The sequence below is a fragment of the Candoia aspera genome, chromosome 3 (assembly GCF_035149785.1).
Source record: "Candoia aspera isolate rCanAsp1 chromosome 3, rCanAsp1.hap2, whole genome shotgun sequence".
NCBI lineage: Eukaryota > Metazoa > Chordata > Lepidosauria > Squamata > Boidae > Candoia > Candoia aspera.
In genome coordinates, this window is record NC_086155.1 from 205,900,458 (window position 1) to 205,912,370 (window position 11,913).

Consider the following 11,913-nt stretch of genomic DNA (forward strand, 5'->3'; position numbering starts at 1 on the left):
TTACTTTATTCTGCTTTGGTTGAACCCCGCTTCAAATATTATTTTCACTTCTGGATACTACTTTTTAAGAAGGACTTAGATATACTGGAAAAGATTCAGAGTCGGGCAGTGGGAATGATCAAGGGACAAAAAACTCAATCTTATGAAGAGTGATTGCATTTCCAACCAGATTGTAAGGATTGAAGATAGAAGTCTGTATTGCGAACTCCTTTCTTCATTCATATAACAAATCCATAAATGGCTGTTTGTTTTGAGAAGGCCTCTGCACTTTTCTCCTGGCTGGGGAATTCTGGGAGTTGAAGTCCACACATCTTAACGTTGCTGAGGTTCAGAAACACTGCCTTAGACATATGGTGTTTTAATGGATATTAGCTTTGGGAGATCTGTTAACAGATGGTCAAGGACTACTGTATTTCCATCAGTGAAGAGAAAAGGTAGACCTTGGCAGAGAGACAGAGACAAATATTACCAAAAAAAATGTGTTTCACTTTCAGGGCTTTTCACACTGGACATATGTAGACCCTCACTGCCAGATTGCAAGTTGCTTGGCATCATTATTTTGTAGACTGAAATCTATGATCCTGGAATATCCCTTGGATTTTCTCCTCTGAGACTGAGTAGAAGGCTTTGATCTTAGTGAAGTAAATCCAGGATGTATCCCTCTTCCATCTTCATGCTTGTCAAAGGCTCAGAAGGGAATGTGCCATTGGTTGGGCACAGGGCAGAGAGACTCTGCTTAAAAGCTGTACAGCTCACCACCATGCATGTGAGAAAGTGTGTATGGGTATGCATGAGTTGTATGTATGCACATGGAAGAAATACTAACTCTTTTCTTTCTAAATCCCAACTCTGCTGGTATGTCAAAGCTTTGCAATTAAGTCAACACTTGCTTTCAAAGTCTTGCATGATATACTGGCAAAAGTTAAGATATTGACTGCATTTTTTTAAAAAAAAAATATGGAACTGTTCTTCAGAATATATGTGGGCGACACTATTCCATTTAACTCCTGTTCAAGAAAAACTAGCATTCCAGAGTTTGTGGGAAGCAAATGGTAGAGGAATCTTCCCCTCTTGGATGTCCATATAAATGTGTGGAAAGTGAGAATGGGAAGGACACACATCAACATCGCCTCTTTATATGCACAGAGGGCTACACTTTCACTCGCCAAGCCATTAAACTAGACATCTGCTTGTTTGTAGAAAGAAGTTCCACAAAAACCAGTGGTGTTTTCTTCTTCATGGTGACCATGAATTATTATGTTGTCGCTGTGCGTATACACACCTCAAAATTATTTTCTTAAGGTAGTGGACTATTTCTGATTGTAAAAGGGTTGAATTGAAGTCTTTTGGCTGTGTTAGTTGGGAACAGAGGGAGATGGAGGATTTCAGGGGGGGAGAGTTGGAATCAGTGCATGGAAGCGTCCCGTTTCCCAATTAGCAAAACTTCATCAACCACACAGAAGCCTTCCCTCTTCCCCTCAAGAAATTATGGAAAGAACAGGAGCCAGAAATTTCATAGTCTACTTGAGCTTCATGCTACTGTGCTTTACAAAAATAGGCATTAAGGATGCCTGCATAGCTCCACATGAACATTGCTTTGTGCTTTTGACCTAAATGTAAAATAGGTTTGATATTAATATAATCTCCTGCTGGATAAAATAAAACAAAGCCTTCCTGCTCCAAAAGGATATGCCAATTGAAGATAACAATTCCACAACTATTCCACTGACCTCTGTGCATGATTTCATTAAACATGTATGGTTTCTCTATTCAAAGCATCACTTTTTTTTTTTAAAACAAATAAACTTAGTTGCAAATAGAAGACCCAAACCTCAATCTCATGCCCAGTCTTCCAGCCCTGGAAACTTCATTACTGTTTCAATCTGGCAGAAAGAAAAATCCACATTTTCCTATTTGCATTAGAAAAGCCTTCACTGTGTACTCTGCCAATCACATTTTATTAAGAGGTCCCTGAAGAGTTTATTTTGGAGAGGAACATCTGGTGGGACATTGGCATAAGATACTGAAGTTCCCCCGTCTTAATGTACAAAGCCTTGGTGCAAATAGCAGTGTTTGCAGCAAATGGAAATCTGGTCTTGTGTAATAGGAAGAAAAGAGCTTTTGCCCAGGGTAGAAGCCATGTCAAAGCTTGACTTTTCTAGGTAAAGTCAGACTAGCATAATAAACTCTAGTAGGCTACTTCCATCCAGCATTCAGAGTAGACAGAAGCAAGCTAGATACTCTAATTCCATCTACACAACCTTTCTCTTTATAAAGCAGCTTCCTCTAACGTAGCTGCAAAAAAGGCAAATTTATTTATTTACTTTCCAAAGTTCTATCACCGCCCATCTCTCCCCAAAAAGGGGCACTGCATTAAATCATGGGAAGCTACCATTCCACTTTATTCTGATTGGGACAGACCCCGCCCAGAGTATTGTGTCCAGTTTCTTCCACCCCCACTTCAAGAAGAATTCAGACAGATTGGAACAGGTTCAGAGGAAGGCAGCAAGAACAGTCTAGAAATTAAGAGGAATGAAAAGGGATTGAAAGAGTTGAGAAGGATGTGGCATAGCAGAAAGTCAAGTCCTGTTCACACTCATGTCACAGTGCAGAATCTAGGATTTAAGTTACATTTAGTTAGATGCCAACTAAATATTGGGGGTGGGACCCTCTTAACTGTAAGAGCCATTCTACAGTAGAAGCATATATCAAAGCAGTAGACCAACAGCCATTTGTCAGGGATACTTTGATTTTGATTCATGCACTTAGGAGTGGGTTGGACTTGATGGATGCATTGCCCCCATCCAGCTCTAGGATTCCATGTGCCTAATTTTCAGACTTAATTGAACTTAATGAGCAGAGGTTGGCCGTACCATTGGGCATAAAGAGGCAGATGTTTTGGATTGCAGATGCATGTATAACTGCTGGAGGAGAAAGAACAAAGCACAACATATCTGTCACTGCATCCCTAAGCTAGACAGCTTCCTTCAGATGCAGAAGGGGTTCCTTCTAATTGCACTCAGAGGAGGAACCAACAATTGGACCAGCCAGTTTTGTATGCTGAATAGAAAGGAATTCATTTTATTTGCCATCTTTGGAAGCAACATCTTATGGATGGACTCTGGAGAGTTATTCTGCATGAATGTTCTTTGTGGCATACTGTTCATTTGATGAATCAGGCTTATTTTGCTTTTTGAAATACGGCAGGCAGAGGTCTGGAAATGTTTGCAAACGCAATTCTCACCTGTCTCTGTTGGTTGCCAAGGGGCTGAATATTTTGTACAAAGCATTAAATCCAAAATTAAGAATTTTCTAAACTAGCCTCCATTTTTCAATCTTTCTTTTTCTGGTCCTTGGTTTTAGCTATGCTTGTGACCCTAGAAGTGTGTCCAGATTGGAGGGGAGAAAATGATGGATTTTTTTTTTTTCACAATCAGCCCAATACACAAATGAAAATATTGTTTGTTCCTAGTCACTGGGTTTAGTTACTTTCTCTCAGCCCAATATACTTTACAGGTTTCTTGAAGGAAAGATATAGAGTGTTGTGTATAGCAACTTGAGCTCCTGAAGGATATAATAGGGTTATATAGAGATAGGATATAAATCTAATGAATTAAATCAAATAAAACTTAGTTAGACAACACTATCACATAGCTCAAGGAAGATGCAGCAGAAAGAAAAAAGCCAGTTTTAAATTTCAGATGATTACCATCAATTGCAGCATGCCAGAGCCAAAAGGTTATCAAAGCACATTAAAACAACAATGATAAACAAAGGGAGATGCTCAGCATTGGACCACAAGGATGCTGAGGCTGTCCTTTTATGTAGGTCTGTAAAGTGGGATTGCCTTGGTTAATCTTTGGCTCTGAGCAAATTTATTCAGCTACAGGCAAAGTGAGATCCTGGGCTGAGCTTCTACCTGGACAAACATCTTGAGGAAGCTGGCTATGGTCCTGCTACTCTCCGAGGACAGGAAAAGGAAAAGATTGGAACTCTAACAGAATGTTATGGGGTCAGGACCTTGGACAGCACACCAAAGGCTGGACTAAATCTCTGTGAAAGGGCTGTTTCACCAGCTCCTGTCCATGGTCAACTAAGGACTTCAGAAGGCTAGCAAGGCCTTAAGATACAAGAGACCTTGCACCTTTGCTTCCTGATGTTTCTAAATTTAGAAAGCCCCCAACCTTTTCTGACACTCAGACTCCTGAAGACTGAAAAATGCAGACAAGATGGGAGGGTCACTCTTGAAGTCTAAAAGAAGGGGGTGACATCTTCAGCTGGGATGGCATTAAAGGAGGTTCTGATGTCTTTTCCTGAATTGGAGTGACCTGCAGTTCATCATTTCCTGAATCCTCTTTGGAGCTTTGCTGAATTTCTGGCCTTGGGGACATAATAACTAAAATAACAGCTGTAAAGAAGTGACAAATATCAGGAAGCTAAGATCAAATCCTGGCTTCTGATCCAATGAGTTAGCACAGCAGTGAGGCACTGATCCTAATTTAGAGGCAAAATAATCCAGTGTTGAAATTGTCCTGGTTTATGCAGGAAGAAACTAGTGAGTTCTTGGATTCTGCTCATAAATGATAAGCAATTCTGACTTATCACGATGCGCAGACTCTCCTAAGGAATAATCCAGTGTAATCAGAAGCAGAGGGTGATGAGCAAACCAGCCCCTGCACACAGATGCAGAACAGTTCCTAAATGGTGCCCCTGGGTACACCTTCCTTCTTTTTCCCTGGGGAAAAAAAATCCCCACAATTTTGCCAGGGACGAATGCAAGTGACTTGCATTAAAGTGTTTATTATTCCTCAACCCTCACTCCACTTGCCTCAAAATAAATGAGAAAGTTGGAAAGCATAGGACTGGTTGCCTAGGAGCAGCCCACACAATTTGGCTTAATGGAAATGTGTGTTTTTGGAAGCTAAATGGAAAGAGGAAAGTGACATCCTTCTTTCATTTTCTTAATTGGTGGGAAAAACTGCAATTTCTTCACTCTTTGGTTGACCAGAAGCCCTTGTCAGGAGCTACCTCAACTTATGAAAAGGGCAATAAGATGTCTTGAAGGCTCCTGAGCAATTCCTCGCCATATGGATGAGTCACTGTGCAAAACAAACAGATTAAGAATAGATGTCTGGCAGAGGTTTTCAACTTTGCTAAATAACACAGGGTAAAGGACTTCAGTCTGATAGCATTCTCAGCTACAATTCTTAGAACATAACCCATCCAGAGAATCACACTAACAGAGCAAAGAACTTAGTAGCAAGGTTTCTTGTATTTCTACTCCTCCTTTTTTTTTTTTCATTTGAGAAAGGTGATCCATCCACTTTAATTAGCCAATGATGCGGCAAAAGCTTCTGGTGGTGGTCCATTTCCTCAAGCAACCTGGGCCCCATTTATACAATCTGTAGGTTTTCCCTGTTCCCCATATACAACCTCTTCAACAATATTGCAGAGTTGTTTATATGCAGGCAATTAATATTTGATGAGGGCACTGTAACCACTTTTTGATTTGTAATTATAATTAGAACTCAATTGTGGTTAATTGTTCTTGGAGTTTTCTGCATGAAAAGTAAGATTTTTTAAAAACAATGAAGTGGAGCACCAATAGATTTGCAAACTCCAACCAGTTCCAAAATAGCTGAAGACTGGAGAAAAAAAAATGGCATAAAATCATAGTTAGGTACTTTGGCCATTGCATTATTAAGAACCCTTCCCTGCTTGGTTTTGATTGGTTAGTTAGTTGGATTTTGCGCTGCTAGAGATCCAGCTCCAGACTTTACATTCCGTGCTTGACAGCTGAGATAACTTCTTTCCTGCTCAGCTGCTATATATCCAGAATTGCTAACAACAATAGCAACAGCAGCTCTTTCCAGTACTGAAGTTGACAGAGCTTGTGGGCAATCTCTGTTCCTGTTCTTGCCTTGCCGTTTTCTCCTGTTCCCAGACTGACTTCTGTATTTGGTTCACAGAGCCTTAGAAAGAGAACGGCAGCTTGATAGCTTCAGGAGGCCCTCCTGCAGGGAAATGGCGCAAGCTTTTTTGTTCCTGTTGTTGCTGTTTTGCATTCAACCGGATGAACTCATACCACCCATAGGATTCCTCTTTCAAAGGTAGCTGAGATGGAGGGGGGCTGTTTAGGCTCTTAGCACGCCAAAAGCTTATGCTTGGTGTAGTCAGGGCAAAAGGAACCAAGGGGAAGCTCTTAAGAGTTCTGTCTCTTTCCCACTTCTTTCTCGCAGGGAATCAGTGCACAGCAAGACATTGGGCTCCTGTTTTTGGTGTGCGATTGTGCGTAGGTGTGTAGGTGTTTTCCTGCTTGTTTTTGAGACACTGCCACATCATTCAGTAGGATAGTGTAATCAACTTAATCGACTTCCCTGTCCCAGTTTTCTGTCATGTGCTTCCATCTGATGCTCAGCATACACCTGGCTTAGAAATCTCTGACAGAAAGCATTGCAATATTGTGATGTAAACTCCACCCCTTCTGCATTTTGGTGCAAAGTTGCAATATGCAAGTTGAAACGGACCAAGCTGCAGAAGGATATAGAATCATAGGATGAGAGGACCAAGTTCTAGTCCTGTCCCATGACCAAGCCAGAAATCCTTATATCATCCCAGACTAGTTTTTCCTTGATAGAGTTGTGATGCACATTTCATCATTTGGGCATCTTTATGGCTAGTTACAGAGACCTTTGCATGGAACTCCTCCCAAGGAGCTTTTAAGTATTGTGAAGTTGGACAGCTGGGCAGCTTTAGAGGAATGGAAAATGCAAAGAAGAAAATGATGTGCCAAGACTCTCTGCTGCTTCCCCAATAAAGTAAGCTGAAAAATAACCACTAAGAGAAGCACATCAAAATATTTTAAGCATTCCTGAGAAAGAGATAGGAAACCAGAAGTCTCTTCTGGAGAACAACAAAACTTTTGACAATTTGCAAAGCCAACTTGGGAGATTGAATTCATGTGGCTGGTTCTCACTTTCTCTGGGTGTCTATGTTTTGGAGGGAGGGAACTTGTCTGTTGGAGTTTTTGTTTGGTGATAAGAATATTTTTAGATTTGGGATTTCCCAACTCTCTGACACTTCTCTCTCTTTCATCTGTAACTCCAACCTGACTGCCAAAATTTGGGGAGGAGGATGTAGCCAGGATGGTTGTTTTCTATTGCACAATTTCCCATCAGCTTTCCACCTTCCCAATTGCTCATGCTTCCCAATGTCATGGCCCCGATCACTTGCCCAATGAATCAGCACTTCTGAACCAGACCAGTTAGGAATAGGCAGAAGAGTTTTACTGAGCAGTGATCCAAAAGCTTATTAAAGATCCAAGTGGCCACAGTCTCTAACTGTCAGTATAAATGCATTTGTTCTCCCCCCTCCTCCCAAGAGTCCCTTTAAGCCAGTGTCGCCTCTTGTCTTGAGCTTCTCCCCTCCAAATCCACTTAGCCTGCGCACCGCTGGTCCAAAGTTCTGAATCAAATGGGTTGCTAATGACTGTCATTCATTGGCACCATGTCAGGAAAGCACCTGAGCAGGGACTACTCATGACACCCAACCTGAAAGAAATCTCTGGGAGAAGTTCCTTTTTGATACCATCCCTAGGGATTTAATAGAAGCATGGAATGCTACAAACTGCTGGAAAGAGGCATGTGTAGTGGACATCCATGCAAAGAGTCCTTGGTCCCCTGTCCCTAAAGGGTGTTCACAGGCCACCTATGAGAACTTCATCCCAATTCTCTTCTCCTTAGGAGGAACTTCAAACACAATTTTTTGTTTATAAGATTGAATGAGCACCTAAGGAGCAAAAAAAAAAAAAAAAACATGGAAGAAGAATCATTCTGCTGGTTCCCATGATTTGGGGGACGGGGGGTGGAAGTGGGATTTTTCAATACAACACAATACTTTATTGGCCATGTGTGATCAAACATACAAGGAATTTGACTTGGGTGGAAGAGCTCCCCACATATCTATGCAACATCAAAAATAAACAACAAGAAAGCAACAGTGTTATTGACTAAAACCGTACAATCAAGAAAGAAAGAAAAAAATGAAGGACATAACACCTCATATTTAAAAGGAGAATTTATTGACAACATACTGCATCTGTCTCTGACTCGTTGCAGATCTATTTCATCAACTGCTTTTCCAGGAGAAAGAGAGAAAGAATTAGTGGGCTTCCACTTTAGTTAGCTAAGACCACCCAACTATACAAGGCACCTTGAACATCCCATATCCCTATTCCCTGAGACCCCAGATGATGGGTGATTACTGCCCAGAACTGTTACACCCAACTGACACAGGCACTGGGTTCATACAATATTATAAACTCATCTATGGAATTAAACCCATATTCTAGATTTATAGAACACACTGCATTATAAACTAACTAAATGGCCAGGATCCAGTGGGATTCTAAGCCACAGAAGCCCAATAGATCAAGGTGAAAAGCTTCAAATGTTGAATGTGAATGTTGCCATCCAATATTTATGTGAGCTAGTTAAGCATTTTTGTAGGAATCCAGCTAACAGGAAGCCACTGCTTAGCTTCCCAGCGCGGGACTCACTTCAAAGAAAGGCAATTTATTTAAACTGATCTAGGTTGTAAAATCATCTCTTATCATCACAAAGATTTTTTTGCAGCACTTTGGTCACAGCTGTGCACTAGGCAAATATCAGAAAGACTGCCAGAAAATCAGTTACAAAATAGGTCACATCTTTCTGCCCCTGTGAGTATCTTTGATCTATGGCTACCTTGGCGAATTTTATTAACTACACGCTCCCTCCTGGCCTGTGTAACTCAGCAGCACTTTTCTAGCAGATGTTGGAATGGAATTGCACAGCCTTCCATTTTGTCTCCCCCCACCCGCCCCCCAATCCCTCGGGATTTATTTCCATTGCGGTTCAGTTTATCACCCATCTAGGCTGTGACATCAGATCATCAGTTACTGCTAAAGCAAGGGGAGCGCCTGGGTTTCATCAAAACCCAAGCCTTCAGAAATGGCACACCCCTCCTGCCTCCAATTCCTCATTCCCAAACTTTGCTGACAGTACAGTTCTCTCATCATCCAATGTTTCATCTCAGCCCGACCAGTGTTCATTTTGAGGACTCAGAGGAGGAGAGACGGCGGGCACATTTTTCATTTTAACAGTCCAGCCAGCATCTACTGGTTCCACAAGAGTGCGAGCAAGTTCATTAGTATCAGGAGCACGCATGATTTAAAATAGCTCATGATAGGGAGAAAAGGGGGTGGAGGTCATAGAATCACAGGTTTGGAAGGGATCACGGAGATCATCTCGTCCAAGCCCTGCCCCAGACAGGAATTCTCAGATCATCCCAGACAAAGGCTGTTCAATCTCTGCTTGAAAGTCTCCAATGATGGAGCCCCCAAGACTCCAAGAGGCAGGCTGTTCCACTCCCCAATGGCTTTCATGGTCAGGAGCTTCCTCCTAATTTCAAGTTTGGGTTAAGCTTCCACCAGTTGGTTCCTGTCCCATCCTTGGGAGCTACGATTATGGAAAATAAATCCACACCTTTTGGCAGCCCTTCAAAGTACTGAAAGACTTCTATCATGTCTCCCCTTAGCCGTTGCTTCTTTAGGCTAAACATGTCAAGTTCCTTTAACTGTTCTTCATAGGATTTAGCCTCCAACCCCCTTCCCAACTTGGTCACTCTTCTTGGCACACTGTCCAGCACCCTTCTTGCATTGTGGCTGTCAGAACTGGACACAACCGGATCTTTGGGCTAGCAAGCAGATGTGACCTGCAAAGATCTTTGTGTCTGATGGAAGAAGGACCCTCCTCTGAAAACCTTCCTCCAACTGAGATGTCACTCTCCCTTCCTTCTCTTCATGCAAAAGACAGATGAAAAGATCTCTCCCTTCCTTTTTTCTTCTGTGCTGAGGAAGGGGTAATGAAAAGGAGACCACTCAGCCTTTTTCTGTGCAAAGGACCGACTGCCTGAGCGGGGAGGGTAGTGATGTCTGCAGGGGTGGCAAGTGGGTCAAAATGATGACAGCAGTGTTGTGGTGTCCTGGTTAGGGATAGCGAGCCCAGATCTGTATGCACATGTGCTGCAACATTACACATGTATATAAAAGGGGTGCAGTATGATGCCACAATGTCTTTTCATAATTCTGATGAGAGCAGCAAGCTCCTGTTGATGCCCATTCAGGAGGAGAAAAGGGGAAGAGCTTCCATCCTCAAAGCTTCACCCACAGGCATCCTCCAGTCTCCAGCAGAAAGGTGCATAATAATCCAATGCTGGATCAAATTACATTCTTTATCCCTGTGGTAAGCAAATGGGCATCACAGAGAGCAGGGGTCCTAGTAGGTTCCAAGGGAAGTCCCTTCCAGGGACATTACATTGCTTCTATGTCTCAACATATCCAAGTCTGAGTTTTACAGTATATACAGTACGCATGCATCCAGGCTGATGATGCTGAATGCTTGGAACATAAAGTCTTCCTAGAGCTGAACTTGACTCCTGCTGTCCATACCCTTGTCCATATAGGTTTCTTGGCATCAGTAAGAAAATGGTGTGCCATTGCTTTCTTTCAGGGTGTTTAACTTTCCACTCGAAGGTGCAAACTTGGAATTTTCTGGCTGCCTCCCATCCAAGTCCTAACCTGGGAAGACTTGGCTTAGCCAGCTAGCTCGATGGACTCAGCCATATGTTGCTACCATCTTTTTCTAACAGGGTCCTAACAGGGTCTGGCAGTTACAGATGAGCACTCTGGTTTGTTCTGAGACCATGGTGTGGACTGCCTTGGGGCTATTCTTGCAACAGCCTGGATTTCCTCCTCTGCTCTAAGTATCATAATGGAAATATTGGTAGAATATCATCAATCTCATCCAAAACTTGGTTCCCCTTTCCAACTGAAGAACATTCTTTTTCACCACCCCTCTGGTCTCCTGCCTCTAAATCTTTAAATCCCCTCCGTAATCGCCCCATTCACTTATGGTTTCTTTTAGCCTGAACCCTAATGGGGTGATCAATCTTCTCCATCTAGGACCAGCCTCCTTCCATCAGTGTTAACTAAACCAGACTCCAGAAATTACTGTTCATTGTAGAAGATGATGTTCAAGACATTTGTCGTTAAGTGCATAACCGTAAATGGAGGTGGGGAAAACCAAAGGACATTAAACCTGCATAAGCAAGATAATGAAAAATCATTTCTGCTGTGAAGAATTCCCTACAGGGACACTTCCCTACTGTGTGTTAAGCAGTTAAGGTCATATTCTTTGACTGAAAGGGGAGGTAGGGAGGAAGAGTTGAAAAGGAATGGAAGAAAACTCTTTGGAAATGTTCCTTGCAATGCAGCCATACTGGTTGGCTACACGATAGGCATCTTGCAATCTAACTTCCCCAAAAATCTCCCCAGGTCAGGCAACACACACTTTCAGATGTCTCTGGTAGCTAATCCTTTTGCACATATATTGCTTCGACTTCAAGGGCTGAAGGTCATTTGCTTAGAGAGATGCTCAAATATTCTTGGGCTTAAATGAAGAGGGAAGAGTCTTTGTGGTTGTCCTAAGAGAGATGTCTACTGATGGAGGCAGCTGTCTCCACCCCATAATGACACTGCAGAAAATCTGGGCAGTGCTACTAATGTCTCCTTGCTGTTACCTCTGTTTGATACAGTTATCCTGTAAACTGGCTTGTTGCTGTTTCATTTCTGTATGTATTGTGTACCTTGTGATATTATTTTTGTGAAGGCAGGAATGGACATGCAGGAAAGACAGCATGCAAACAGATGGATTTGTTCTTGGAGATCTCTGTTCCTGTTGCATATGGAGAAGTACCAGAATGAAGACTTCCAAACAGATGCAACAAGAGTTGGTTCTCAGAAGAAAAGATGGTTCCCATATGAATTGGACAGTGTGATTGGAGTCTAGTGAAAAAGTATCCAGAGGCGTGGAA